The following is a 26,620-nucleotide window of genomic DNA, read 5'->3' on the forward strand; positions in this document are numbered from 1 at the left end:
TTTCAGGAGAACAAATTTGTTAGCATAAAAATAAAGCCAGAAAATGAAGAGCTGTTTAATCACTCAATTGGATTTTTTTGCCAGCATATTTCTTTTTCTCTGCAACCCACTGCTAAATTGTGCTTCCTAGCTGTTTTTATAAAATCACTGAATCAAATCTAACTCTGATTACATCAGAGAAGGCCAGGTACCCTACACCATAAGAGGGGGTTTGAAATTTTGACTTGTCTACTTAAAGATCACCAAAATCTGATAACAAGGTCAATTACGTTCCTGGGTGGGATTGAACTTGGTCGGCTCTCGTATAATTCAGATCTCTTTGTCTCAGGTCTCTCTCCAGCCTAGTTTGCTGTCTGTTTCCACTTCTCTTTTCTTGAGCCGCTCCCTTCTATGCCCTTGCGCACTATCCTGACTTCTCTCGTCTGCTTACTTTGTGCATTCCAACGCACAATGCAAAAGGCCGCCATGCCCTGCATACCCCTTTTCTCTTTTCATGTGCAGATGAGGGTTCCAGCCAACTTTGGCCCACTGCTTGGATGACATCACCATATGCAAATCCATCTGCTGCAGGCCTTCCCCCAGGAATGCTTGTACTAGTTGTTGCATTTGGTTTGTTGTTTGGGGGTGCTTCAGTATTAGGCAGCCTTCTGCCCTCCCATGTTCATCTGAAAATATGTGTTCTCCCTGCAGTTGTTGTCCCCAGATGAGAGTTCCCTTGTGCTGCCTCAGTTGAATCTCCTTTACTTGACAGAGATGTGCCTGAGCAGCGGCCCTCCCCAGCCCTATCCCAAATCATACTTATTTTGCATAGGAGATACCATGGTCATGAAGATTGTTCTCCCAGGGTGAGGTTCATTCATTGCATTCTGGGTATGCTGACCCCTGTGATTTCCCCAAATGTGGGAAACTCGACTGCATTATTTGTGGTAGTGGGGGACTGTGTTTGTGCTTTTCTCTGGTCAGCTCTGGTAAAAGTCAGATTTCTTTGCCTCAGATCTTCCTCTAGCCTTGTTCTTCTTTTGAGAGTTCTCTTGTGCTGTCTCAGTTGGATCTCCTTCACTTGACAGGGGGGTGCCCGAGCAGCGACCCTCCCCAGCTCTAGCCCAACTCCTACTTACCTGCCAAGTGAGATACTATGATCATGAAGGTGCTTCTCCCAGGGCAAGGCTTACCCATTGCACTCTGGGTGTGTTGCTCCTGCGATTTCCCCAAATGTGGGACACTTGACTGCATAATTTGTGTTTCCCCTGGTCGGCTCTGAGATAATTCAGATCTCTTTGTCTCAGGTCTCTCTCCAGCCTAGTTTGCTCTCTGTTTCCACTTCTCTTTTCTTGAGCCGCTCCCTTCTATGCCCTTGCGCACTATCCTGACTTTTCCCGTCTGCTTACTTTGTGCATTCCAACGCACAATGCGAACTACAGGTAGTGCTGCAGGGCCCACACCCTTTTACTTGCCTTACAGAGGAGCTCTGGAGCTGTTACAGTGCCCAAGCTGCTGCAAGAAATCAGCTTGAATGCTTAAGGGGCTGGGGCATAGCACTCATGAGCACCACACCGAAGGAGGGTGGAGGTGTTTAATGCGAACTAGGGGTCATCCAAGCGCCGCAAAAGGCCGCCATGCCCTGCACACCCCTTTTCTCTTTTCATATGCAGACGAGGGTTGAAGCCAACTTTGACCCACTGCTTGGATGACATCACCATATGCAAATCCATCTGCTGCAGGCCTTCCCCCAGGAATGCTTGTACTAGTTGTTGCATTTGGTTTGTTGTTTGGGGGTGCTTCAGTATTAGGCAGCCTTCTGCCCTCCCATGTTCATCTGAAAATATGTGTTCTCCCTGCAGTTGTTGTCCCCAGATGAGAGTTCCCTTGTGCTGCCTCAGTTGAATCTCCTTTACTTGACAGAGATGTTCCTGAGCAGCGGCCCTCCCCAGCCCTATCCCAAATCATACTTATTTTGCATAGGAGATACCATGGTCATGAAGATTGTTCTCCCAGGGTGAGGTTCATTCATTGCATTCTGGGTATGCTGACCCCTGTGATTTCCCCAAATGTGGGAAACTCGACTGCATTATTTGTGGTAGTGGGGGACTGTGTTTGTGCTTTCCTCTGGTCAGCTCTGGTAAAAGTCAGATTTCTTTGTCTCAGATCTTCCTCTAGCCTTGTTCTTCTTTCGAGAGTTCCCTTGCGCTGCCTCAGTTGGATCTCCTTCACTTGACATGGGGGTGCCCGAGCAGCGACCCTCCCCAGCTCTAGCCCAACTCCTACTTACATGCCAGGTGAGATACTATGATCATGAAGGTGCTTCTCCCAGGGCAAGGCTCACCCATTGCACTCTGGGTGTGCTGCTCCTGCGATTTCCCCAAATGTGGGAAACATGACTGCATAATTTTTGTTTCCCTTGGTCGACTCTTGTATAATTCAGATCTCTTTGTCTCAGGTCTCTCTCCAGCCTAGTTTGCTGTCTGTTTCCACTTCTCTTTTCTTGAGCCGCTCCCTTCTATGCCCTTGCGCATTATCCTGACTTTTCCCGTCTGCTTACTTTGTGCCTTCCAATGCACAATGCAAACTACAGGTAGTGCTGCAGGGCCCACACCCTTTTACTTGCCTTACAAAGCAGCTCTGGAGCTGTTACAGTGCCCAGCTGCTGCAAGAAATCAGCTTGAATGCTTAAGGGGCTGGGGCATAGCCAACATGAGCCCCACACCGAAGGAGGGTGGGGGTGTTTAATGCGAACTAAGGGTCATCCAAGCGCCGCAAAAGGCCGCCATGCCCTGCATACCCCTTTTCTCTTTTCATATGCAGATGAGGGTTCCAGCCAACTTTGGCCCACTGCTTGGATGACATCACTGTATGCAAATGCGTCTTCTGCAGACCTTCCCCCAGGAATGCTTGTACTAGTTGTTGCATTTGGTTTGTTGTTTGGGGGTGCTTCAGTATTAGGCAGCCTTCTGCCCTCCCATGTTCATCTGAAAATATGTGTTCTCCCTGCAGTTGTTGTCCCCAGATGAGAGTTCCCTTGTGCTGCCTCAGTTGAATCTCCTTTACTTGACAGAGATGTGCCTGAGCAGCGGCCCTCCCCAGCCCTATCCCAAATCATACTTATTTTGCATAGGAGATACCATGGTCATGAAGATTGTTCTCCCAGGGTGAGGTTCATTCATTGCATTCTGGGTATGCTGACCCCTGTGATTTCCCCAAATGTGGGAAACTCGACTGCATTATTTGTGGTAGTGGGGGACTGTGTTTGTGCTTTCCTCTGGTCAGCTCTGGTAAAAGTCAGATTTCTTTGTCTCAGATATTCCTCTAGCCTTGTTCTTCTTTTGAGAGTTCTCTTGTGCTGTCTCAGTTGGATCTCCTTCACTTGACAGGGGGGTGCCCGAGCAGCGACCCTCCCCAGTTCTAGCCCAACTCCTACTTACCTGCCAGGTTAAATACTATGATCATGAAGGTGCTTCTCCCAGGGCAAGGCTCACCCATTGCTCTCTGGGTGTGTTGCTCCTGCGATTTCCCCAAATGTGGGACACTTGACTGCATAATTTGTGTTTCCCCTGGTCGGCTCTCGTATAATTCAGATCTCTTTGTCTCAGGTCTCTCTCCAGCCTAGTTTGCTGTCTGTTTCCACTTCTCTTTTCTTGAGCCGCTCCCTTCTATGCCCTTGCGCACTATCCTGACTTCTCCCGTCTGCTTACTTTGTGCATTCCAACGCACAATGCGAACTACAGGTAGTGCTGCAGGGCCCACACCCTTTTACTTGCCTTACAGAGCAGCTCTGGAGCTGTTACAGTGCCCAGCTGCTGCAAGAAATCAGCTTGAATGCTTAAGGGGCTGGGGCATAGCCAACATGAGCCCCACACCGAAGGAGGGTGGAGGTGTTTAATGCGAACTAGGGGTCATCCAAGCGCCGCAAAAGGCCGCCATGCCCTGCACGCCCCTTTTCTCTTTTCATATGCAGACGAGGGTTGAAGCCAACTTTGACCCACTGCTTGGATGACAGAACCATATGCAAATCCATCTGCTGCAGGCCTTCCCCCAGGAATGCTTGCACTAGTTGTTGCATTTGGTTTGTTGTTTGGGGGTGCTTCAGTATTAGGCAGCCTTCTGCCCTCCCATGTTCATCTGAAAATATGTGTTCTCCCTGCAGTTGTTGTCCCCAGATGAGAGTTCCCTTGTGCTGCCTCAGTTGAATCTCCTTTACTTGACAGAGATGTGCCTGAGCAGCGGCCCTCCCCAGCCCTATCCCAAATCATACTTATTTTGCATAGGAGATACCATGGTCATGAAGATTGTTCTCCCAGGGTGAGGTTCATTCATTGCATTCTGGGTATGCTGACCCCTGTGATTTCCCCAAATGTGGGAAACTCGACTGCATTATTTGTGGTAGTGGGGGACTGTGTTTGTGCTTTCCTCTGGTCAGCTCTGGTAAAAGTCAGATTTCTTTGTCTCAGATCTTCCTCTAGCTTTGTTCTTCTTTCGAGAGTTCCCTTGCGCTGCCTCAGTTGGATCTCCTTCACTTGACAGGGGGGTGCCCGAGCAGTGACCCTCCCCAGCTCTAGCCCAACTCCTACTTACCTGCCAGGTGAGATACTATGATCATGAAGGTGCTTCTCCCAGGGCAAAGCTCACCCATTGCACTCTGGGTGTGCTGCTCCTGCGATTTCCCCAAATGTGGGAAACTTGACTGCATAATTTTTGTTTCCCTTGGTCGGCTCTCGTATAATTCAGATCTCTTTGTCTCAGGTCTCTCTCCAGCCTAGTTTGCTGTCTGTTTCCACTTCTCTTTTCTTGAGCCGCTCCCTTCTATGCCCTTGCGCACTATCCTGACGTCTCCCGTCTGCTTACTTTGTGCCTTCCAATGCACAATGCAAACTACAGGTAGTGCTGCAGGGCCCACACCCTTTTACTTGCCTTACAAAGCAGCTCTGGAGCTGTTACAGTGCCCAGCTGCTGCAAGAAATCAGCTTGAATGCTTAAGGGGCTGGGGCATAGCCAACATGAGCCCCACACCGAAGGAGGGTGGAGGTGTTTAATGCGAACTAGGGGTCATCCAAGCGCCGCAAAAGGCCGCCATGCCCTGCACGCCCCTTTTCTCTTTTCATATGCAGACGAGGGTTGAAGCCAACTTTGACCCACTGCTTGGATGACATCACCATATGCAAATCCATCTGCTGCAGGCCCTCCCCCAGGAATGCTTGCACTAGTTGTTGCATTTGGTTTGTTGTTTGGGGGTGCTTCAGTATTACGCAGCCTTCTGCCCTCCCATGTTCATCTGAAAATATGTGTTCTCCCTGCAGTTGTTGTCCCCAGATGAGAGTTCCCTTGTGCTGCCTCAGTTGAATCTCCTTTACTTGACAGAGATGTGCCTGAGCAGCGGCCCTCCCCAGCCCTATCCCAAATCATACTTATTTTGCATAATAGATACCATGGTCATGAAGATTGTTCTCCCAGGGTGAGGTTCATTCATTGCATTCTGGGTATGCTGACCCCTGTGATTTCCCCAAATGTGGGAAACTCGACTGCATTATTTGTGGTAGTGGGGGACTGTGTTTGTGCTTTTCTCTGGTCAGCTCTGGTAAAAGTCAGATTTCTTTGCCTCAGATCTTCCTCTAGCCTTGTTCTTCTTTTGAGAGTTCTCTTGTGCTGTCTCAGTTGGATCTCCTTCACTTGACAGGGGGGTGCCCGAGCAGCGACCCTCCCCAGCTCTAGCCCAACTCCTACTTACCTGCCAAGTGAGATACTATGATCATGAAGGTGCTTCTCCCAGGGCAAGGCTTACCCATTGCACTCTGGGTGTGTTGCTCCTGCGATTTCCCCAAATGTGGGACACTTGACTGCATAATTTGTGTTTCCCCTGGTCGGCTCTCGTATAATTCAGATCTCTTTGTCTCAGGTCTCTCTCCAGCCTAGTTTGCTGTCTGTTTCCACTTCTCTTTTCTTGAGCCGCTCCCTTCTATGCCCTTGCGCACTATCCTGACTTCTCCCGTCTGCTTACTTTGTGCATTCCAACGCACAATGCGAACTACAGGTAGTGCTGCAGGGCCCACACCCTTTTACTTGCCTTACAGAGCAGCTCTGGAGCTGTTACAGTGCCCAGCTGCTGCAAGAAATCAGCTTGAATGCTTAAGGGGCTGGGGCATAGCCAACATGAGCCCCACACCGAAGGAGGGTGGAGGTGTTTAATGCGAACTAGGGGTCATCCAAGCGCCGCAAAAGGCCGCCATGCCCTGCACGCCCCTTTTCTCTTTTCATATGCAGACGAGGGTTGAAGCCAACTTTGACCCACTGCTTGGATGACAGAACCATATGCAAATCCATCTGCTGCAGGCCTTCCCCCAGGAATGCTTGCACTAGTTGTTGCATTTGGTTTGTTGTTTGGGGGTGCTTCAGTATTAGGCAGCCTTCTGCCCTCCCATGTTCATCTGAAAATATGTGTTCTCCCTGCAGTTGTTGTCCCCAGATGAGAGTTCCCTTGTGCTGCCTCAGTTGAATCTCCTTTACTTGACAGAGATGTGCCTGAGCAGCGGCCCTCCCCAGCCCTATCCCAAATCATACTTATTTTGCATAGGAGATACCATGGTCATGAAGATTGTTCTCCCAGGGTGAGGTTCATTCATTGCATTCTGGGTATGCTGACCCCTGTGATTTCCCCAAATGTGGGAAACTCGACTGCATTATTTGTGGTAGTGGGGGACTGTGTTTGTGCTTTCCTCTGGTCAGCTCTGGTAAAAGTCAGATTTCTTTGTCTCAGATCTTCCTCTAGCCTTGTTCTTCTTTCGAGAGTTCCCTTGCGCTGCCTCAGTTGGATCTCCTTCACTTGACAGGGGGGTGCCTGAGCAGTGACCCTCCCCAGCTCTAGCCCAACTCCTACTTACCTGCCAGGTGAGATACTATGATCATGAAGGTGCTTCTCCCAGGGCAAAGCTCACCCATTGCACTCTGGGTGTGCTGCTCCTGCGATTTCCCCAAATGTGGGAAACTTGACTGCATAATTTTTGTTTCCCTTGGTCGGCTCTCGTATAATTCAGATCTCTTTGTCTCAGGTCTCTCTCCAGCCTAGTTTGCTGTCTGTTTCCACTTCTCTTTTCTTGAGCCGCTCCCTTCTATGCCCTTGCGCACTATCCTGACGTCTCCCGTCTGCTTACTTTGTGCCTTCCAATGCACAATGCAAACTACAGGTAGTGCTGCAGGGCCCACACCCTTTTACTTGCCTTACAAAGCAGCTCTGGAGCTGTTACAGTGCCCAGCTGCTGTAAGAAATCAGCTTGAATGCTTAAGGGGCTGGGGCATAGCCAACATGAGCCCCACACCGAAGGAGGGTGGAGGTGTTTAATGCGAACTAGGGGTCATCCAAGCGCCGCAAAAGGCCGCCATGCCCTGCACGCCCCTTTTCTCTTTTCATATGCAGACGAGGGTTGAAGCCAACTTTGACCCACTGCTTGGATGACATCACCATATGCAAATCCATCTGCTGCAGGCCCTCCCCCAGGAATGCTTGCACTAGTTGTTGCATTTGGTTTGTTGTTTGGGGGTGCTTCAGTATTACGCAGCCTTCTGCCCTCCCATGTTCATCTGAAAATATGTGTTCTCCCTGCAGTTGTTGTCCCCAGATGAGAGTTCCCTTGTGCTGCCTCAGTTGAATCTCCTTTACTTGACAGAGATGTGCCTGAGCAGCGGCCCTCCCCAGCCCTATCCCAAATCATACTTATTTTGCATAATAGATACCATGGTCATGAAGATTGTTCTCCCAGGGTGAGGTTCATTCATTGCATTCTGGGTATGCTGACCCCTGTGATTTCCCCAAATGTGGGAAACTCGACTGCATTATTTGTGGTAGTGGGGGACTGTGTTTGTGCTTTTCTCTGGTCAGCTCTGGTAAAAGTCAGATTTCTTTGCCTCAGATCTTCCTCTAGCCTTGTTCTTCTTTTGAGAGTTCTCTTGTGCTGTCTCAGTTGGATCTCCTTCACTTGACAGGGGGGTGCCCGAGCAGCGACCCTCCCCAGCTCTAGCCCAACTCCTACTTACCTGCCAAGTGAGATACTATGATCATGAAGGTGCTTCTCCCAGGGCAAGGCTTACCCATTGCACTCTGGGTGTGTTGCTCCTGCGATTTCCCCAAATGTGGGACACTTGACTGCATAATTTGTGTTTCCCCTGGTCGGCTCTCGTATAATTCAGATCTCTTTGTCTCAGGTCTCTCTCCAGCCTAGTTTGCTGTCTGTTTCCACTTCTCTTTTCTTGAGCCGCTCCCTTCTATGCCCTTGCGCACTATCCTGACTTCTCCCGTCTGCTTACTTTGTGCATTCCAACGCACAATGCGAACTACAGGTAGTGCTGCAGGGCCCACACCCTTTTACTTGCCTTACAGAGCAGCTCTGGAGCTGTTACAGTGCCCAGCTGCTGCAAGAAATCAGCTTGAATGCTTAAGGGGCTGGGGCATAGCCAACATGAGCCCCACACCGAAGGAGGGTGGAGGTGTTTAATGCGAACTAGGGGTCATCCAAGCGCCGCAAAAGGCCGCCATGCCCTGCACGCCCCTTTTCTCTTTTCATATGCAGACGAGGGTTGAAGCCAACTTTGACCCACTGCTTGGATGACAGAACCATATGCAAATCCATCTGCTGCAGGCCTTCCCCCAGGAATGCTTGCACTAGTTGTTGCATTTGGTTTGTTGTTTGGGGGTGCTTCAGTATTAGGCAGCCTTCTGCCCTCCCATGTTCATCTGAAAATATGTGTTCTCCCTGCAGTTGTTGTCCCCAGATGAGAGTTCCCTTGTGCTGCCTCAGTTGAATCTCCTTTACTTGACAGAGATGTGCCTGAGCAGCGGCCCTCCCCAGCCCTATCCCAAATCATACTTATTTTGCATAGGAGATACCATGGTCATGAAGATTGTTCTCCCAGGGTGAGGTTCATTCATTGCATTCTGGGTATGCTGACCCCTGTGATTTCCCCAAATGTGGGAAACTCGACTGCATTATTTGTGGTAGTGGGGGACTGTGTTTGTGCTTTCCTCTGGTCAGCTCTGGTAAAAGTCAGATTTCTTTGTCTCAGATCTTCCTCTAGCCTTGTTCTTCTTTCGAGAGTTCCCTTGCGCTGCCTCAGTTGGATCTCCTTCACTTGACAGGGGGGTGCCCGAGCAGTGACCCTCCCCAGCTCTAGCCCAACTCCTACTTACCTGCCAGGTGAGATACTATGATCATGAAGGTGCTTCTCCCAGGGCAAAGCTCACCCATTGCACTCTGGGTGTGCTGCTCCTGCGATTTCCCCAAATGTGGGAAACTTGACTGCATAATTTTTGTTTCCCTTGGTCGGCTCTCGTATAATTCAGATCTCTTTGTCTCAGGTCTCTCTCCAGCCTAGTTTGCTGTCTGTTTCCACTTCTCTTTTCTTGAGCCGCTCCCTTCTATGCCCTTGCGCACTATCCTGACGTCTCCCGTCTGCTTACTTTGTGCCTTCCAATGCACAATGCAAACTACAGGTAGTGCTGCAGGGCCCACACCCTTTTACTTGCCTTACAAAGCAGCTCTGGAGCTGTTACAGTGCCCAGCTGCTGCAAGAAATCAGCTTGAATGCATAAGGGGCTGGGGCATAGCCAACATGAGCCCCACACCGAAGGAGGGTGGAGGTGTTTAATGCGAACTAGGGGTCATCCAAGCGCCGCAAAAGGCCGCCATGCCCGGCACGCCCCTTTTCTCTTTTCATATGCAGACGAGGGTTGAAGCCAACTTTGACCCACTGCTTGGATGACATCACCATATGCAAATCCATCTGCTGCAGGCCCTCCCCCAGGAATGCTTGCACTAGTTGTTGCATTTGGTTTGTTGTTTGGGGGTGCTTCAGTATTACGCAGCCTTCTGCCCTCCCATGTTCATCTGAAAATATGTGTTCTCCCTGCAGTTGTTGTCCCCAGATGAGAGTTCCCTTGTGCTGCCTCAGTTGAATCTCCTTTACTTGACAGAGATATGCCTGAGCAGCGGCCCTCCCCAGCCCTATCCCAAATCATACTTATTTTGCATAATAGATACCATGGTCATGAAGATTGTTCTCCCAGGGTGAGGTTCATTCATTGCATTCTGGGTATGCTGACCCCTGTGATTTCCCCAAATGTGGGAAACTCGACTGCATTATTTGTGGTAGTGGGGGACTGTGTTTGTGCTTTTCTCTGGTCAGCTCTGGTAAAAGTCAGATTTCTTTGCCTCAGATCTTCCTCTAGCCTTGTTCTTCTTTTGAGAGTTCTCTTGTGCTGTCTCAGTTGGATCTCCTTCACTTGACAGGGGGGTGCCCGAGCAGCGACCCTCCCCAGCTCTAGCCCAACTCCTACTTACCTGCCAAGTGAGATACTATGATCATGAAGGTGCTTCTCCCAGGGCAAGGCTTACCCATTGCACTCTGGGTGTGTTGCTCCTGCGATTTCCCCAAATGTGGGACACTTGACTGCATAATTTGTGTTTCCCCTGGTCGGCTCTCGTATAATTCAGATCTCTTTGTCTCAGGTCTCTCTCCAGCCTAGTTTGCTGTCTGTTTCCACTTCTCTTTTCTTGAGCCGCTCCCTTCTATGCCCTTGCGCACTATCCTGACTTTTCCCGTCTGCTTACTTTGTGCATTCCAACGCACAATGCGAACTACAGGTAGTGCTGCAGGGCCCACACCCTTTTACTTGCCTTACAGAGGAGCTCTGGAGCTGTTACAGTGCCCAGCTGCTGCAAGAAATCAGCTTGAATGCTTAAGGGGCTGGGGCATAGCACTCATGAGCCCCACACCGAAGGAGGGTGGAGGTGTTTAATGCGAACTAGGGGTCATCCAAGCGCCGCAAAAGGCCGCCATGCCCTGCACACCCCTTTTCTCTTTTCATATGCAGACGAGGGTTGAAGCCAACTTTGACCCACTGCTTGGATGACATCACCATATGCAAATCCATCTGCTGCAGGCCTTCCCCCAGGAATGCTTGTACTAGTTGTTGCATTTGGTTTGTTGTTTGGGGGTGCTTCAGTATTAGGCAGCCTTCTGCCCTCCCATGTTCATCTGAAAATATGTGTTCTCCCTGCAGTTGTTGTCCCCAGATGAGAGTTCCCTTGTGCTGCCTCAGTTGAATCTCCTTTACTTGACAGAGATGTGCCTGAGCAGCGGCCCTCCCCAGCCCTATCCCAAATCATACTTATTTTGCATAGGAGATACCATGGTCATGAAGATTGTTCTCCCAGGGTGAGGTTCATTCATTGCATTCTATGTATGCTGACCCCTGTGATTTCCCCAAATGTGGGAAACTCGACTGCATTATTTGTGGTAGTGGGGGACTGTGTTTGTGCTTTCCTCTGGTCAGCTCTGGTAAAAGTCAGATTTCTTTGTCTCAGATCTTCCTCTAGCCTTGTTCTTCTTTCGAGCGTTCCCTTGCGCTGCCTCAGTTGGATCTCCTTCACTTGACAGGGGGGTGCCCGAGCAGCGACCCTCCCCAGCTCTAGCCCAACTCCTACTTACCTGCCAGGTGAGATACTATGATCATGAAGGTGCTTCTCCCAGGGCAAGGCTCACCCATTGCACTCTGGGTGTGCTGCTCCTGCGATTTACCCAAATGTGGGAAACTTGACTGCATAATTTTTGTTTCCCTTGGTCGGCTCTCGTATAATTCAGATCTCTTTGTCTCAGGTCTCTCACCAGCCTAGTTTGCTGTCTGTTTCCACTTCTCTTTTCTTGAGCCGCTCCCTTCTATGCCCTTGCGCACTATCCTGACTTCTCCCGTCTGCTTACTTTGTGCCTTCCAATGCACAATGCAAACTACAGGTAGTGCTGCAGGGCCCACACCCTTTTACTTGCCTTACAAAGCAGCTCTGGAGCTGTTACAGTGCCCAGCTGCTGCAAGAAATCAGCTTGAATGCATAAGGGGCTGGGGCATAGCCAACATGAGCCCCACACCGAAGGAGGGTGGAGGTGTTTAATGCGAACTAGGGGTCATCCAAGCGCCGCAAAAGGCCGCCATGCCCGGCACGCCCCTTTTCTCTTTTCATATGCAGACGAGGGTTGAAGCCAACTTTGACCCACTGCTTGGATGACATCACCATATGCAAATCCATCTGCTGCAGGCCCTCCCCCAGGAATGCTTGCACTAGTTGTTGCATTTGGTTTGTTGTTTGGGGGTGCTTCAGTATTACGCAGCCTTCTGCCCTCCCATGTTCATCTGAAAATATGTGTTCTCCCTGCAGTTGTTGTCCCCAGATGAGAGTTCCCTTGTGCTGCCTCAGTTGAATCTCCTTTACTTGACAGAGATATGCCTGAGCAGCGGCCCTCCCCAGCCCTATCCCAAATCATACTTATTTTGCATAATAGATACCATGGTCATGAAGATTGTTCTCCCAGGGTGAGGTTCATTCATTGCATTCTGGGTATGCTGACCCCTGTGATTTCCCCAAATGTGGGAAACTCGACTGCATTATTTGTGGTAGTGGGGGACTGTGTTTGTGCTTTTCTCTGGTCAGCTCTGGTAAAAGTCAGATTTCTTTGCCTCAGATCTTCCTCTAGCCTTGTTCTTCTTTTGAGAGTTCTCTTGTGCTGTCTCAGTTGGATCTCCTTCACTTGACAGGGGGGTGCCCAAGCAGCGACCCTCCCCAGCTCTAGCCCAACTCCTACTTACCTGCCAAGTGAGATACTATGATCATGAAGGTGCTTCTCCCAGGGCAAGGCTTACCCATTGCACTCTGGGTGTGTTGCTCCTGCGATTTCCCCAAATGTGGGACACTTGACTGCATAATTTGTGTTTCCCCTGGTCGGCTCTCGTATAATTCAGATCTCTTTGTCTCAGGTCTCTCTCCAGCCTAGTTTGCTGTCTGTTTCCACTTCTCTTTTCTTGAGCCGCTCCCTTCTATGCCCTTGCGCACTATCCTGACTTTTCCCGTCTGCTTACTTTGTGCATTCCAACGCACAATGCGAACTACAGGTAGTGCTGCAGGGCCCACACCCTTTTACTTGCCTTACAGAGGAGCTCTGGAGCTGTTACAGTGCCCAGCTGCTGCAAGAAATCAGCTTGAATGCTTAAGGGGCTGGGGCATAGCACTCATGAGCCCCACACCGAAGGAGGGTGGAGGTGTTTAATGCGAACTAGGGGTCATCCAAGCGCCGCAAAAGGCCGCCATGCCCTGCACACCCCTTTTCTCTTTTCATATGCAGACGAGGGTTGAAGCCAACTTTGACCCACTGCTTGGATGACATCACCATATGCAAATCCATCTGCTGCAGGCCTTCCCCCAGGAATGCTTGTACTAGTTGTTGCATTTGGTTTGTTGTTTGGGGGTGCTTCAGTATTAGGCAGCCTTCTGCCCTCCCATGTTCATCTGAAAATATGTGTTCTCCCTGCAGTTGTTGTCCCCAGATGAGAGTTCCCTTGTGCTGCCTCAGTTGAATCTCCTTTACTTGACAGAGATGTGCCTGAGCAGCGGCCCTCCCCAGCCCTATCCCAAATCATACTTATTTTGCATAGGAGATACCATGGTCATGAAGATTGTTCTCCCAGGGTGAGGTTCATTCATTGCATTCTATGTATGCTGACCCCTGTGATTTCCCCAAATGTGGGAAACTCGACTGCATTATTTGTGGTAGTGGGGGACTGTGTTTGTGCTTTCCTCTGGTCAGCTCTGGTAAAAGTCAGATTTCTTTGTCTCAGATCTTCCTCTAGCCTTGTTCTTCTTTCGAGCGTTCCCTTGCGCTGCCTCAGTTGGATCTCCTTCACTTGACAGGGGGGTGCCCGAGCAGCGACCCTCCCCAGCTCTAGCCCAACTCCTACTTACCTGCCAGGTGAGATACTATGATCATGAAGGTGCTTCTCCCAGGGCAAGGCTCACCCATTGCACTCTGGGTGTGCTGCTCCTGCGATTTACCCAAATGTGGGAAACTTGACTGCATAATTTTTGTTTCCCTTGGTCGGCTCTCGTATAATTCAGATCTCTTTGTCTCAGGTCTCTCACCAGCCTAGTTTGCTGTCTGTTTCCACTTCTCTTTTCTTGAGCCGCTCCCTTCTATGCCCTTGCGCACTATCCTGACTTCTCCCGTCTGCTTACTTTGTGCCTTCCAATGCACAATGCAAACTACAGGTAGTCCTGCAGGGCCCACACCCTTTTACTTGCCTTACAAAGCAGCTCTGGAGCTGTTACAGTGCCCAGCTGCTGCAAGAAATCAGCTTGAATGCTTAAGGGGCTGGGGCATAGCCAACATGAGCCCCACACCGAAGGAGGGTGGAGGTGTTTAATACGAACTAGGGGTCATCCAAGCGCCGCAAAAGGCCGCCATGCCCTGCACGCCCCTTTTCTCTTTTCATATGCAGACGAGGGTTGAAGCCAACTTTGACCCACTGCTTGGATGACATAACCATATGCAAATCAATCTGCTGCAGGCCTTCCCCCAGGAATGCTTGCACTAGTTGTTGCATTTGGTTTGTTGTTTGGGGGTGCTTCAGTATTAGGCAGCCTTCTGCCCTCCCATGTTCATCTGAAAATATGTGTTCTCCCTGCAGTTGTTGTCCCCAGATGAGAGTTCCCTTGTGCTGCCTCAGTTGAATCTCCTTTACTTGACAGAGATGTGCCTGAGCAGCGGCCCTCCCCAGCCCTATCCCAAATCATACTTATTTTGCATAGGAGATACCATGGTCATGAAGATTGTTCTCCCAGGGTGAGGTTCATTCATTGCATTCTAGGTATGCTGACCCCTGTGATTTCCCCAAATGTGGGAAACTTGACTGCATTATTTGTGGTAGTGGGGAACTGTGTTTGTGCTTTCCTCTGGTCAGCTCTGGTAAAAGTCAGATTTCTTTGTCTCATTTCTTCCTCTAGCCTTATTCTTCTTTCGAGAGTTCCTTTGTGCTGCCTCAGTTGGATCTCCTTCACTTGACAGGGGGGTGCTTGAGCAGCGACCCTCCCCAGCTCTAGCCCAACTCCTACTTACCTGCCAGGTGAGATACTATGATCATGAATGTGCTTCTCCCAGGGCAAGGCTCACCCATTGCACTCTGGGTGTGCTGCTCCTGCGATTTCCCCAAATGTGGGACACTTGACTGCATAATTTGTGTTTCCCCTGGTCGGCTCTCGTATAATTCAGATCTCTTTTTCTCAGGTTTCTCTCCAGCCTAGTTTGCTGTCTGTTTCCACTTCTCTTTTCTTGAGCCGCTCCCTTCTATGCCCTTGCGCACTATCCTGACTTCTCCCGTCTGCTTACTTTGTGCCTTCCAACACACAATGCGAACTACAGGTAGTGCTGCAGGGCCCACACCCTTTTACTTGCCTTACAGAGCAGCTCTGGAGCTGTTACAGTGCCAAGCTGCTGCAAGAAATCAGCTTGAATGCTTCAGGGGCAGGGGCATTGCCAACATGAGCCCCACACCAAAGGAGGGTGGGGGTATTTAATGCGAACTAAGGGTCATCCAAGCGCCGCAAAAGGCCGCCATGCCCTGCATACCCCTTTTCTCTTTTCATATGCAGATGAGGGTTCCAGCCAACTTTGGCCCACTGCTTGGATGACATCACTGTATGCAAATGCGTCTTCTGCAAACCTTCCCCCAGGAATGCTTGTACTAGTTGTTGCATTTGGTTTGTTGTTTGGGGGTGCTTTAGTATTAGGCAGCCTTCTGCCCTCCCATGTTCATCTGAAAATATGTGTTCTCCCAGCAGTTGTTGTCCCCAGATGAGAGTTCCCTTGTGCTGCCTCAGTTGAATCTCCTTTACTTGACAGAGATATGCCTGAGCAGCGGCCCTCCCCAGCCCTATCCCAAATCATACTTATTTTGCATAGGAGATACCATGGTCATGAAGATTCTTCTCCCAGGGTGAGGTTCATTCATTGCATTCTGGGTATGCTGACCCCTGTGATTTCCCCAAATGTGGGAAACTCGACTGCATTATTTGTGGTAGTGGGGGACTGTGTTTGTGCTTTCCTCTGGTCAGCTCTGGTAAAAGTCAGATTTCTTTGTCTCAGATCTTCCTCTAGCCTTGTTCTTCTTTCGAGAGTTCCCTTGTGCTGCCTCAGTTGGATCTCCTTCACTTGACAGGGGGGTGCCCGAGCAGCGACCCTCCCCAGCTCTAGCCCAACTCCTACTTACCTGCCAGGTGAGATACTATGATCAGGAAGGTGCTTCTCCCAGGGCAAGGCTCACCCATTGCACTCTGGGTGTGCTGCTCCTGCGATTTCCCCAAATGTGGGACACTTGACTGCATAATTTGTGTTTCCACTGGTCGGCTTTCATATAATTCAGATCTCTTTGTCTCAGGTCTCTCTCCAGCCTAGTTTGCTGTCTGTTTCCACTTCTTTTTTTTTGAGCCCCTCCCTTCTATACCCTTGTGCACTATCCTGACTTCTCCTCCTGTCTGCTTACTTTGTGCCTTCCAACGCACAATGCGAACTACAGGTAGTGCTGCAGGGCCCACACCCTTTTACTTGCCTTACAGAGCAGCTCTGGAGCTGTTACAGTGCCAAGCTGCTGCAAGAAATCAGCTTGAATGCTTCAGGGGCTGGGGCATTGCCAACATGAGCCCCACACCGAAGGAGGGTGGGGGTGTTTAATGTGAACTAGGGGTCATCCAAGCGCCGCAAAAGGCCGCCATGCCCTGCACGCCCCTTTTCTCTTTTCATATGCAGACGAGGGTTGAAGCCAACTTTGACCCACTACTTGGATGACACAACCATATGCAAATCCATCTGCTGCAGGCCTTCCCCCAGGAATGCTTGCACTAGTTGTTGCATTTGGTTTGTTGTTTGGGGGTGCTTCAGTATTAGGCAGCCTTCTGCCCTCCCATGTTCATCTGAAAATATGTGTTCTCCCTGCAGTTGTTGTCCCCAGATGTGAGTTCCCTTGTGCTGCCTCAGTTGAATCTCCTTTACTTGACAGAGATGTGCCTGAGCAGCGGCCCTCCCCAGCCCTATCCCAAATCATACTTATTTTGCATAGGAGATACCATGGTCATGAAGATTGTTCTCCCAGGGTGAGGTTCTATTCAAAATCGCAGTTGGTCCCAATGACGCGGTTGTTGTTTTTGGGAGTCATACTGGACACAGAAGAGGCTTTCTTCCAGTGGAAAGGCTATGGAGATCCAGAGTCTGGTCAAACAAATTCTAAAACCAGCAAGAGTGTTAATCCATCAATGCATTCTGTTGCTTGGAAAGATGGTTGCGGCCTACGAGGCCATTCAGTTTGGCAGGTTCCATGCCAGAGTGTTCCAGTGGGACCTGTTGGACAAGTGGTCCGGATCCCACCTACACATGCACCGGAGGATAATCCTGTCTTCCAAGACCAGAATCTCACTCCATTGGTGGCTGCACAGTTCTCACCTCCTAGAGGGGCGATGGTTCGGGATCCAGGACTGGATCCTAGGGACCACGGATGCAACCCTCCGAGGCTGGGGAGCAGTCACACAGGGGAAAACATCCAAGGAAGATGGTCAAGTCAGGAAAGTTGTCTCCACATAAATATTCTGGAGTTAAGGGCCATTTAATAACTGCAGACACAGTACGCACTGGGACGGGTGCCCAGCATCCTCTACGGACTAAGAGAAAAGGATTTACCGGTAGGTATTAAAATCCTATTTTCTCTAACGTCCTAGAGGATGCTGGGGACTCCGTAAGGACCATGGGGATAGACAGGCTCCGCAGGAGACATGGGTACTTTAAGAAAGACTTTAGTTCTTGGTGTACACTGGCTCCTCCCTCTATGCCCCTCCTCCAGACCTCAGTTTGATACTGTGCCCAGTGGAGACTGGATGCTTTCAGGAGCTCTCCTGAGCTTTCTGACAAAGTATTTTGTTAGGTTTTTAATTTTCAGGGAGCACTGCTGGCAACAGATTCCCTCATCGAGGGACTGAGGGGAGAGAAGCAGCCCTACTCTGAGTTGCAAGGTCCTGCTTCTTAGGCTACTGGACACCATTAGCTCCAGAGGGATTGGTACGCAGGATCTCACCATCGCCGTCCGTCCCAGAGCCGCGCCTCCGTCCCCCTTGCAGAGCCGGAGGATAGAAGCCGGGTGAGTATGAGAAGAAAAGAAGACTTCAGAGGTGGCAGAAGACTTCATGATCTTCACTGAAGTAACGCACAGCACTGCAGCTGTGCGCCATTGCTCCCATACAGCTCACACACTCCAGTCACTGCAGGGTGCAGGGCGCAGGGGGGGGGGGGGGGGCACCTGGGCAGCAATATAACCTCTTTTTGGCAAAAATATAACACATATACAGCTGGGCACTATATATATGTATGAGCCCCCACCAATTTTACAGTTTAAGCGGGACAGAAGCCCGCCGCCGAGGGTGCGGGGCTTCTCCCTCAGCACTCACCAGCGCCATTTTTTCTTCACAGCACCGCTGAGAGGAAGCTCCCCGGACTCTCCCCTGCTTATACCATAGTAGACAAGAGAGTTGAAAAGAGGGGGGGGGGGCACATAATTCGGCGCAAATTACATACAGCAGTACTACTGGGCAAACATTAAGTTACTGTGTATTCCTGGGTTATATAGCGCTGGGGTGTGTGCTGGCATACTCTCTCTCTGTCTCTCCAAAGGGCCTTGTGGGGAAACTGTCTTCAGAAAAAGCATTCCCTGTGTGTGTGGTGTGTCGGTACACGTGTGTCGACATGTCTGAGGAAGAAGGCTATATTAGAGAGGAGCAGGAGCAAATGAATGTGGTGTCTCCACCGACAGCTGATTGGATGGATATGTGGAATGTTTTAAATGCTAGTGTAAACTCATTGCACAAAAGATTAGACAAGGCTGAAGCTTTGGGACAGTCAGGGTCTCAACCCATGCCTGATCCTATGTTGCAGGGACTGTCAGGGTCTCATAAGCGCCCACTATCCCAGATTGTTGACACAGATACCGACACGGATTCTGACTCCAGTGTCGATTACGATGATGCAAAGTTACAGCCAAAATTGGCAAAATCCATTCGATATATGATTATGGCAATAAAAGATGTTTTGCACATCAGAGAGGAATCCCCTGTCCCTGACAAGAGGGTACATATGTACAAGGGAAAAAAGCCTGAGGTAACCTTTGAGGGGGTCACACGAGCTGAACGAGTTATGTGAAAAAGCTTGGGAATCTCCAGATAAAAGACTGCAGATTTCCAAAAGGATTCTTATGGCGTATCCTTTCCTATCAATGGATAGGTTACGATGGGAATCCTCCCCTAGGGTGGACAAAGCATTAACACGCTTATCCAAGAAGGTAGCCCTCCCGTCCCAGTATACGGCTACCCTCAAAGAGTCTGCTGACCGCAAACAGGAGATTACCCTGAAGTCCATTTATACACATTCAGGTACCTTACTCAGACCGGCAATTGCGTCGGCCTGGGTGTGTAGTGCTGTAGCGGCATGGACGGATACCTTATCTGAGGGGATGGATACCCTAGATAAGGATACTATTTTATTGACCCTGGGGCATATAAGAGATGCTGTCCTATATATGTGTGTATGCAAACTACAGGTGGTGCTGCAGGGCTCACACCCTTTTACTTGTCTTGTAGAGCAACTCTGGAGCTGTTACTGGGTCCAGCTGCTGCAAGAAATCAGCTTGAATGCTTCAGGGGCTGGGGCATGGCCAACATGAGCCCACACTGATGGGGGGTGGGGGTGTATAAAGCGATTTAGGCGTCATCCAAGCGCAACCCCACAAAGGCCGCCATGCCCTGCGTGACCCTTTTCTCTTTTCATATGCAGACGAGGGTTGCAGCCAACTATGCCCACTGCTTGGATGACATCACCATATTCAAATCCATCTGCTGCAGGCCTTCCCCCAGGAATGCTTGCACTAGTTGCTGCATTTGGTTTGTTGTTTGGGGGTGCTTCAGTATTAGGCAGCCTTCTGCCCTCCCACATTCGTCTGAAAATGTGTTCTCCCTGCAGTTGTTGTCCCCAGATGAGAGTTCCCTTGTGCTGCCTCTGTTGAATCTCCTTAACTTGACAGGGGTGTGCCCGAGCAGCCGCCCTCCACAGCCCTATCCCAACACATACTTATCTTGCATATGAGGTCTCTTGATCATGAAGATAGTTCTCACAGGGTGAGGTTCATCCATTACATTTTAAAGTAGGAAGGTACAAATTACATATTCAAATTACATATATGTGCTGGATTCAAATGTTTTCCCCCCTTCCTTTCTCAATTGTGCCCATCAGCAGCTATTCTAATGTTGCTGCCAATGGGTGTGACACATTAATTTCTTCTGTGGGGTACACTGGACTCCACAAGGATTCACATTGGGGTGTAGAGTAGGATCTTGATCTGAGGCACCAACAGGCTCAAAGCTTTTGACTGTTCCCAAGATGCTCAGCGCCCCCTCCTCTATAACCTCGCTTCCATGAACAGGGAGCTCAGTTTGTAGTTGGTGCCTTCAGTAGCAGGCCACTTAACAGGGGGATGCCTCAGGCAGCCTATTCTTAGCTATTAATTTTGGCAAGAAAAGAAGAACTTTTTTTATAAGAATCTACAAGGGCTGCAGCAGGCTAGGTCTAATAGACTTCTTTACTGCAGCTCCATCACTCCCAATGGCGCAGTATACTCCCGTGCCCCGGTTGCTGGGTCACTGCAGCGGAGGCTCCGGTTTCTTCCTAAGGTCAGTCACACACACACACCGCCCTCCGGGATCACGAGGCCGCTGATGGGGGCGGGCCGTGTGCGCACTGGCGTGGACACTGATTACTGGGCAGCCGCTCCACTAGCCACCAGGGACAGTTAAGGTTGGGGTTTTTTCTCCTATATTAACCCCATTTTGTACTACCCGCAGTGCATTGTGATAGGTAATGGGGCCTGATTCAGGTTGGATCGCAATCCAACTGCAAAAACTGCTAAGAGCATACGCATCCGCCTGCATTTTCTGCGACACTCCGCAGATAATGCGATCGCCTCTGTCTGTGAATCGGTGAAGGGGGGGGTGGGAGGGGGGTCAACAACACTCCATTTCCAAGTCGGAGATGGAGCGGTGCGGGGGCATGGTTTCAAAATGGGGTCGGCAACGGAGAAACAGGAGGTGTGGTCAGAGCAGCTGCATGACATCACATGGGCCGGACTCTGCCAGTGGAGCCCCAGCGTCATGAGGTAGATTTTGTAGAGGCCGGGGAGGACTTCTGTTCCTGGAAACTAGCTGTGTTGTGCAGCTTTATTCCTCTGCCCCTACCTCTGGCAAGAAAGGACGCACCTCGCACTTTCTTGTTTCTTTGTGACCGAAAGGACTGCATTTGATAATGCGGAGCTTTCTTATGCTTTGAGGGAACATAAGGTAAAAAATTTGATTTTCCAACTGTAGCTGTGCGTGTTAATGCTTTGTCCATCCTAGGGGAGGATTTCCATCGTAACCTATCCGTTGATGGAAAAGGATACGCCATAAGAATCCTTTTGGAAATCTGCAGTCTTTTATCTGGAGATTCCCAAGCTTTTTCACATAACTCGTTCAGCTCGTGTGACCCCCTCAAAGGTTACCTCAGGCTTCTTTCCCTTGTACATATGTACCCTCTTGTCAGGGACAGGGGGTTCCTCTGTGATGTGCAAAACATCTTTTATTGCCATAATCATATATCGAATGGATTTTGCCAATTTTGGCTGTAACTTTGCATCATCGTAATCGACACTGGAGTCAGAATCCATGTCGGTATCTGTGTCAACAATCTGGGATAGTGGGCGCTTATGAGACCCTGACAGTCCCTGCAACATAGGATCAGGCATGGGTTGAGACCCTGACTGTCCCAAAGCTTCAGCCTTGTCTAATCTTTTGTACAATGAGTTTACACTAGCATTTAAAGCATTCCACATATCCATCCAATCAGGTGTCAGCGGAGACACCACATTCATTTGCTCCCGCTCCTCTCTAATATAGCCTTCTTCCTCAGACATGTCGATACACGTGTACCGACACACCACACACACAGGGAATGCTTTTTCTGAAGACAGTTTCCCCACAAGGCCCTTTGGAGAGACAGAGAGAGAGTATGCCAGCACACACCCCAGTGCTATATAACCCAGGAATAACACAATAACTTAATGTTTGTCCAGTAGCGCTGCTGTATGTAATTTGCGCCGAATTTTGTGCCCCCCCCTCTTTTCAACCCTCTTCTCTACCGTGGTATAAGCAGGGGAGAGTCCGGGGAGCTTCCTCTCAGCGGTGCTCTGGAGAAAAAATGGCTCTGGTGAGTGCTGAGGGAGAAGCCCCGCCCCCTCGGCGGCGGGCTTCTGTCCCGCTTAAACTGTAAAATTGGCGGGGGCTCATACATATATACAGTGCCCAGCTGTATATATGTTATATTTTTGCCAAAAAGAGGTTTATATTGCTGCCCAGGGTGCCCCCCCTGCGCCCTGCACCCTTACAGTGACCGGAGTATGTGAGGTGTATGGGAGCAATGGCGCACAGCTGCAGTGCTGTGCGTTACCTCAGTGAAGATCATGAACTCTGCGGAGCCCGTCTATCCCCATGGTCCTTACGGAGTCCCCAGCATCCTCTAGGACGTTAGAGAAACTAGGATTTTAATACCTACCGGTAAATCCTTTTCTCTTAGTCTGTAGAGGATGCTGGGCACCCGTCCCAGTGCGTACTGTGTCTGCAGTTATTAAATGGCCCTTAACTCCAGAACATTTATGTGGAGACAACTTTCCTGACTTGACCATCTTCCTTGGACGTTTTCCCCCTGTGTGACTGCTCCCCAGCCTCGGAGGGTTGCATCTGTGGTCCGTAGGATCCAGTGCTGGATCCCGAACCATCGCCCCTCTAGGAGGTGAGAACTGTGCAGCCACCAATGGAGTGAGATTCTGGTCTTGGAAGACAGGATTATCCTCCGGTGCATGTGTAGGTGGGATCCGGACCACTTGTCCAACAGGTCCCACTGGAACACTCTAGCATGGAACCTGCCAAACTGAATGGCCTCGTAGGCCACAACCATCTTCCCCAGCAACCGAATGCATTGATGGATTAACACTCTTGCTGGTTTCAGAATTTGTTTGACCAGACTCTGGATCTCCATAGCCTTTCCCCTGGAAGAAAACCTCTTCTGTGTCCAGTATGACTCCCAAAAACAACTACCGCGTCATTGGGACCAACTGCGATTTTGGCAAGTGTAGGAGCCAACCATGTTGTTGAAGAACTGTCAGGGAGAGTGCAATGTTTTGCACCAACTGGTCCCTGGATCTCACCTTTATCAGGAGATCATCCAAGTACGGGATAATTGTGACTCCTTGCTTGCGAAGGAGAACCATCATTTCCGCCATCACCCTGGTGAAAATCCTCGGAGCCGTGGACAGACCAAACGGCAATGTCTGAAATTGGTAATGACAATCCTGAATTGCAAACCTTAGGTAGCTTGATGCAGTGGCTAAATGGGAACATGTAAGTAGGCATCCTTTATGTCTACCAAAACCATGAAATCTCTTTCCTCCGGACTGGAGATCACTACCCTGAGAGATTCCATCTTGAAATTGAATTTCTTTAGGAAGAAATTGAGGGATTTCAGAATTTAGATTGGTCTGACTGAGCCGTCCGGCTTCGGGACCACGAAGAGGCTTGAATAAAAACCTTCTCCCTGCTGACTAAGGCCGATTTGAACAATCGGTGAGGGGGAACGTCTTGAAACCCCAGTTTGTACCCTTGGGACACTATTTGTAAAACCCACGAGTCCAGGTCCGAATGAATCCAGAACTGACTGAAGAGTTTTAGACGTGCCCCCACTGGTGTGGGCTCCTGCAAGAAAGCCCCAGCGTCACGCAGTGGATTTGGCAGAAGCAGAGGACAATCTCTGCTCCTGCGATCTTGAAGAGGCTACAGACCTCTTCCTTCTCCTTCCTCTACCTGCAAAGAAAGGGGAATCTTAACTTCTTGCATATCTATTGGGCCAAAATGACTGCGGTAGATAATGATGCGTCTTCATCCGTTGAGAGGGAACATAGGGCAAGAAGGTTGGCTTACCTGCGGGAGCTGCCGAGATCAAATTAACTAGGCCGTCGCCAAACAAGGCTTCACCTTCATAGGGAAGAGACTCCCTTTCTTCTTGGAGTCAGCATCAGCATTCCCTTGGTGAATCCACAATGCCCTCCTATCCGAGACTGCCATGAAATTGGCCCGTGAACTCAAGAGTCCTATATCCCTTGCAGTCGTAAGTATGCTGCAGTGTCAACAGGCCAACTAAACCCTCCCCCCTCCTTTTACCCCATCACTTTGTCCAGTCCCTGTTGTCCATACTGTATTGCCATTATTATGCATGTTGCTGTGCTGGCCCTTTTCTGAATGTCCCTGCCACCGCCACCGAAGAGCTGGATAGCCCAGTATGAAAACCACCTGCCGGCCTCACTGACGGTCCGAGTCAAAGGCTCCATTTTTTTTTAAAGATCCCTCTGCCAAGTTAAGGGGGGCTTAAGGGGGCCCCAGAGATATCAGTGTACTGGGGCCCAAGATTTCTGTTGCTGGCCCTGACCCTCAGGGGCGTATCTACCCCTTGGCCAGGATGTCACTTGCCAGGAGCACCATCCAGGTTTCAGTTGTGGGATTAGAGTTCATACAGTAATTAAATGTTTTCATATTGAGAACTACATCTCCCAGCATATACAGTGTGCTGGGGATGCTAACAAGCTTTATTTAAAAGTTTAAAAAAACATTGCTTTTATAATTGCAATGGTTAAAAAGGGAGAGCTATAAATCAATTTATCAGTGAATGATCGCAGTTTGAGCCGTTACATTTTACTGAACCACCTATCCCTCCACACTCACTACCTGTCCTCAGGATACATTTACCATCCCGGCAGATGGTATACCGGCGGTCATTTGACCGATGTTGGAATCCTGACACCACTTGGGAGACTGGTGCCGGCACACAGACAGCCAACATCCCGAAGGTGAGTATTGGAGGGAGGGTTAGGAGTCGGACCAGGGGAGGTGGTGTAAGGGAAGGCACTAGGAGGGGGGGGGTAGCCCTAGCTGCCACCCCCTGAGGGTTAGCCCTATCCGCCACCCCCCCAGAGGGTTAGTATTAGGATTGGGGATCATGTGACCTCTGGAATCCCGAGCGCCGGATGCCATACCCAACCCCCTTTACTTTTTCAGGCATTTCTATCTCTCCTCTCTCTATGGTGTTCCAATTGCCCACTTTCCCTTGTGCTTTACTCTCTCTCTCTCTCTCTCTCTCTCTCCTTTGTTTAGAGCATCAGTTTCTGTAGTCCACTTATACCCTTATTTTTTCCAGTGTTTCACTAACTCTCTGATGTAATGAGGATGTATGGTCTAGAGGGATCAGTAATGCATTGTACTGTATAGAGGCGTCAGGGATGTAGCGTAGGGAATAGAGGTGTCAGGGATGTAGCGTAGGGAATAGAGGCGTCAGGGATGTGGCGTAGGGAATAGAGGCGTCAGGGATGTGGCGTAGGGAATAGAGGCGTCATGGATGTGGCGTAGGGAATAGAGGCGTCAGGGATGTAGCGTAGGAAATAGAGGCGTCAGGGATTTGGCGTAGGGAATAGAGGCGTCAGGGATGTGGCGTAGGGAATAGAGGCGTCAGGGATGTGGCGTAGGGAATAGAGGCATCAGGGATGTGGCGTAGGGAATAGAGGTGTCAGGGATGTAGCGTAGGGAATATAGGCATCAGGGATGTACTAGCAGGTATATAGAGGTCAGTGTACTGTAAAGAGGGGTCAGTAATGCAGTGATGGTTATAGAAAGGTCAGTGATGTAGTGTAGGGTATAGAGGGGTCAGTTATGTAGTGTGGGGTAAAGAGGGGTCAGTAAAGATACTAAGCTGAAGTACTTAGAACACTTCTTGAATTAAGACACAACCTGCAAGAAAAAGTATGCAATATGGGTGAAAAGGCAAATGTCAGAGGTCTGATACAAGTGACCAGCTCCATACCTTGCACCACATAGCGTTATGTTAAACTGGGATATGTTCTTTTTTGGTGTGTGTGTGTGTGTGTGTGTGTGTGTGCGCCAAAGGCTGCCTGCCTTATTGCTCCTCCCCCATCCGGCTCCCAAGCACCTCTGCTGCCCAGTGATCCAGGAGCCTGCTGCTAGGAAGAAGTGGCCGAGCTTCAGCAAGCGAGTCTGGAAACTGGCGGAGGAAGTCATGATAACCAGATAATGGGGAGTGGAGAGCCAGTTCCAAGGTAATACTTTATACAGCTGGTTGAGATCCTGGTCGGTGGATATGGATTCCAAGAAAACCCTGGAGGTGCTTCCTATCAAGGGAGACACTCTCTTTGGAGAAGACCTCAATAAGATTGTAGCTGATCTGGCTACTGCTAAAACAACTTGCCTACCTAGTATGACTCCTACCACGTAGAAGGCTAAAAGTACTTTTCCTTGGCCCTTTCATCCTCCAGGTAAAGCGTACCCATGGTCAGGCATACCCAAAGCAAGCTCATGCTTCCAGACCTGCCAAGCCCAGACTGAAGCAAGCCTGGGCTGCCCGTCAGCCTGCTTCCAAAACGGACAAGCCTGCCGCATGACGGGGCGGGCCTCCCTCTGGGGGATCCCAGGGTGGGGGGCCCGACTTCTAAGTTTGGCATAGAAAGGTATAATTCTAAGATAGAGAATTCTATTTGGAGCTCACCTTGTACTTTGTGAAGAAATAATCAGCATTGTGGCTGAGCAGATACATGTAGTGTGTGGCTGCAAACTGCATGGATCTGCTGCGTTGCAATGCTGAT

General features: G+C 49.9%; 27 non-coding genes and 1 pseudogene across 27 annotated transcripts; all 28 read left to right on the forward strand.

Annotated features, from left to right (window-relative positions):
- Positions 1 to 794: 794 nt before the first annotated feature.
- Positions 795 to 958, forward strand: LOC134898795 (U1 spliceosomal RNA). The gene has a single exon (XR_010172486.1). It is a non-coding gene; the product is annotated as a U1 spliceosomal RNA (small nuclear RNA).
- A 152-nt stretch (positions 959 to 1,110) lies between these two features.
- Positions 1,111 to 1,252, forward strand: LOC134899565 (U1 spliceosomal RNA; annotated as a pseudogene).
- Positions 1,253 to 1,945: 693 nt separating this feature from the next.
- Positions 1,946 to 2,109, forward strand: LOC134898761 (U1 spliceosomal RNA). Its single transcript, XR_010172451.1, has one exon. It is a non-coding gene; the product is annotated as a U1 spliceosomal RNA (small nuclear RNA).
- A 152-nt stretch (positions 2,110 to 2,261) lies between these two features.
- On the forward strand, positions 2,262 to 2,424 carry LOC134899464 (U1 spliceosomal RNA). Its single transcript, XR_010173141.1, has one exon. It is a non-coding gene; the product is annotated as a U1 spliceosomal RNA (small nuclear RNA).
- Positions 2,425 to 3,095: 671 nt separating this feature from the next.
- On the forward strand, positions 3,096 to 3,259 carry LOC134898762 (U1 spliceosomal RNA). Its single transcript, XR_010172452.1, has one exon. It is a non-coding gene; the product is annotated as a U1 spliceosomal RNA (small nuclear RNA).
- Positions 3,260 to 3,411: 152 nt separating this feature from the next.
- LOC134899649 (U1 spliceosomal RNA) lies at positions 3,412 to 3,574 on the forward strand. Its single transcript, XR_010173300.1, has one exon. It is a non-coding gene; the product is annotated as a U1 spliceosomal RNA (small nuclear RNA).
- A 671-nt stretch (positions 3,575 to 4,245) lies between these two features.
- Positions 4,246 to 4,409, forward strand: LOC134898764 (U1 spliceosomal RNA). Its single transcript, XR_010172454.1, has one exon. It is a non-coding gene; the product is annotated as a U1 spliceosomal RNA (small nuclear RNA).
- Positions 4,410 to 4,561: 152 nt separating this feature from the next.
- On the forward strand, positions 4,562 to 4,724 carry LOC134899250 (U1 spliceosomal RNA). The gene has a single exon (XR_010172931.1). It is a non-coding gene; the product is annotated as a U1 spliceosomal RNA (small nuclear RNA).
- A 671-nt stretch (positions 4,725 to 5,395) lies between these two features.
- On the forward strand, positions 5,396 to 5,559 carry LOC134899084 (U1 spliceosomal RNA). The gene has a single exon (XR_010172769.1). It is a non-coding gene; the product is annotated as a U1 spliceosomal RNA (small nuclear RNA).
- A 152-nt stretch (positions 5,560 to 5,711) lies between these two features.
- On the forward strand, positions 5,712 to 5,874 carry LOC134899518 (U1 spliceosomal RNA). Its single transcript, XR_010173189.1, has one exon. It is a non-coding gene; the product is annotated as a U1 spliceosomal RNA (small nuclear RNA).
- A 671-nt stretch (positions 5,875 to 6,545) lies between these two features.
- On the forward strand, positions 6,546 to 6,709 carry LOC134898765 (U1 spliceosomal RNA). The gene has a single exon (XR_010172455.1). It is a non-coding gene; the product is annotated as a U1 spliceosomal RNA (small nuclear RNA).
- Positions 6,710 to 6,861: 152 nt separating this feature from the next.
- Positions 6,862 to 7,024, forward strand: LOC134899251 (U1 spliceosomal RNA). Its single transcript, XR_010172932.1, has one exon. It is a non-coding gene; the product is annotated as a U1 spliceosomal RNA (small nuclear RNA).
- A 671-nt stretch (positions 7,025 to 7,695) lies between these two features.
- LOC134899085 (U1 spliceosomal RNA) lies at positions 7,696 to 7,859 on the forward strand. The gene has a single exon (XR_010172770.1). It is a non-coding gene; the product is annotated as a U1 spliceosomal RNA (small nuclear RNA).
- Positions 7,860 to 8,011: 152 nt separating this feature from the next.
- Positions 8,012 to 8,174, forward strand: LOC134899519 (U1 spliceosomal RNA). The gene has a single exon (XR_010173190.1). It is a non-coding gene; the product is annotated as a U1 spliceosomal RNA (small nuclear RNA).
- A 671-nt stretch (positions 8,175 to 8,845) lies between these two features.
- Positions 8,846 to 9,009, forward strand: LOC134898766 (U1 spliceosomal RNA). Its single transcript, XR_010172456.1, has one exon. It is a non-coding gene; the product is annotated as a U1 spliceosomal RNA (small nuclear RNA).
- Positions 9,010 to 9,161: 152 nt separating this feature from the next.
- On the forward strand, positions 9,162 to 9,324 carry LOC134899252 (U1 spliceosomal RNA). Its single transcript, XR_010172933.1, has one exon. It is a non-coding gene; the product is annotated as a U1 spliceosomal RNA (small nuclear RNA).
- Positions 9,325 to 9,995: 671 nt separating this feature from the next.
- On the forward strand, positions 9,996 to 10,159 carry LOC134899086 (U1 spliceosomal RNA). The gene has a single exon (XR_010172771.1). It is a non-coding gene; the product is annotated as a U1 spliceosomal RNA (small nuclear RNA).
- A 152-nt stretch (positions 10,160 to 10,311) lies between these two features.
- On the forward strand, positions 10,312 to 10,474 carry LOC134899520 (U1 spliceosomal RNA). The gene has a single exon (XR_010173191.1). It is a non-coding gene; the product is annotated as a U1 spliceosomal RNA (small nuclear RNA).
- Positions 10,475 to 11,145: 671 nt separating this feature from the next.
- On the forward strand, positions 11,146 to 11,309 carry LOC134898887 (U1 spliceosomal RNA). The gene has a single exon (XR_010172575.1). It is a non-coding gene; the product is annotated as a U1 spliceosomal RNA (small nuclear RNA).
- Positions 11,310 to 11,461: 152 nt separating this feature from the next.
- LOC134899224 (U1 spliceosomal RNA) lies at positions 11,462 to 11,624 on the forward strand. Its single transcript, XR_010172905.1, has one exon. It is a non-coding gene; the product is annotated as a U1 spliceosomal RNA (small nuclear RNA).
- Positions 11,625 to 12,295: 671 nt separating this feature from the next.
- On the forward strand, positions 12,296 to 12,459 carry LOC134899088 (U1 spliceosomal RNA). Its single transcript, XR_010172773.1, has one exon. It is a non-coding gene; the product is annotated as a U1 spliceosomal RNA (small nuclear RNA).
- Positions 12,460 to 12,611: 152 nt separating this feature from the next.
- On the forward strand, positions 12,612 to 12,774 carry LOC134899521 (U1 spliceosomal RNA). Its single transcript, XR_010173192.1, has one exon. It is a non-coding gene; the product is annotated as a U1 spliceosomal RNA (small nuclear RNA).
- Positions 12,775 to 13,445: 671 nt separating this feature from the next.
- On the forward strand, positions 13,446 to 13,609 carry LOC134898888 (U1 spliceosomal RNA). The gene has a single exon (XR_010172576.1). It is a non-coding gene; the product is annotated as a U1 spliceosomal RNA (small nuclear RNA).
- Positions 13,610 to 13,761: 152 nt separating this feature from the next.
- On the forward strand, positions 13,762 to 13,924 carry LOC134899225 (U1 spliceosomal RNA). Its single transcript, XR_010172906.1, has one exon. It is a non-coding gene; the product is annotated as a U1 spliceosomal RNA (small nuclear RNA).
- Positions 13,925 to 14,595: 671 nt separating this feature from the next.
- LOC134899009 (U1 spliceosomal RNA) lies at positions 14,596 to 14,759 on the forward strand. Its single transcript, XR_010172696.1, has one exon. It is a non-coding gene; the product is annotated as a U1 spliceosomal RNA (small nuclear RNA).
- A 152-nt stretch (positions 14,760 to 14,911) lies between these two features.
- LOC134899371 (U1 spliceosomal RNA) lies at positions 14,912 to 15,074 on the forward strand. Its single transcript, XR_010173048.1, has one exon. It is a non-coding gene; the product is annotated as a U1 spliceosomal RNA (small nuclear RNA).
- Positions 15,075 to 15,745: 671 nt separating this feature from the next.
- Positions 15,746 to 15,909, forward strand: LOC134898840 (U1 spliceosomal RNA). The gene has a single exon (XR_010172530.1). It is a non-coding gene; the product is annotated as a U1 spliceosomal RNA (small nuclear RNA).
- A 152-nt stretch (positions 15,910 to 16,061) lies between these two features.
- LOC134899351 (U1 spliceosomal RNA) lies at positions 16,062 to 16,224 on the forward strand. The gene has a single exon (XR_010173030.1). It is a non-coding gene; the product is annotated as a U1 spliceosomal RNA (small nuclear RNA).
- The last annotated feature ends 10,396 nt before the right edge of the window (positions 16,225 to 26,620 follow it).

This window comes from Pseudophryne corroboree, chromosome 3 (genome assembly GCF_028390025.1).
Source record: "Pseudophryne corroboree isolate aPseCor3 chromosome 3, aPseCor3.hap2, whole genome shotgun sequence".
Taxonomy (NCBI): Eukaryota; Metazoa; Chordata; class Amphibia; order Anura; family Myobatrachidae; genus Pseudophryne; species Pseudophryne corroboree.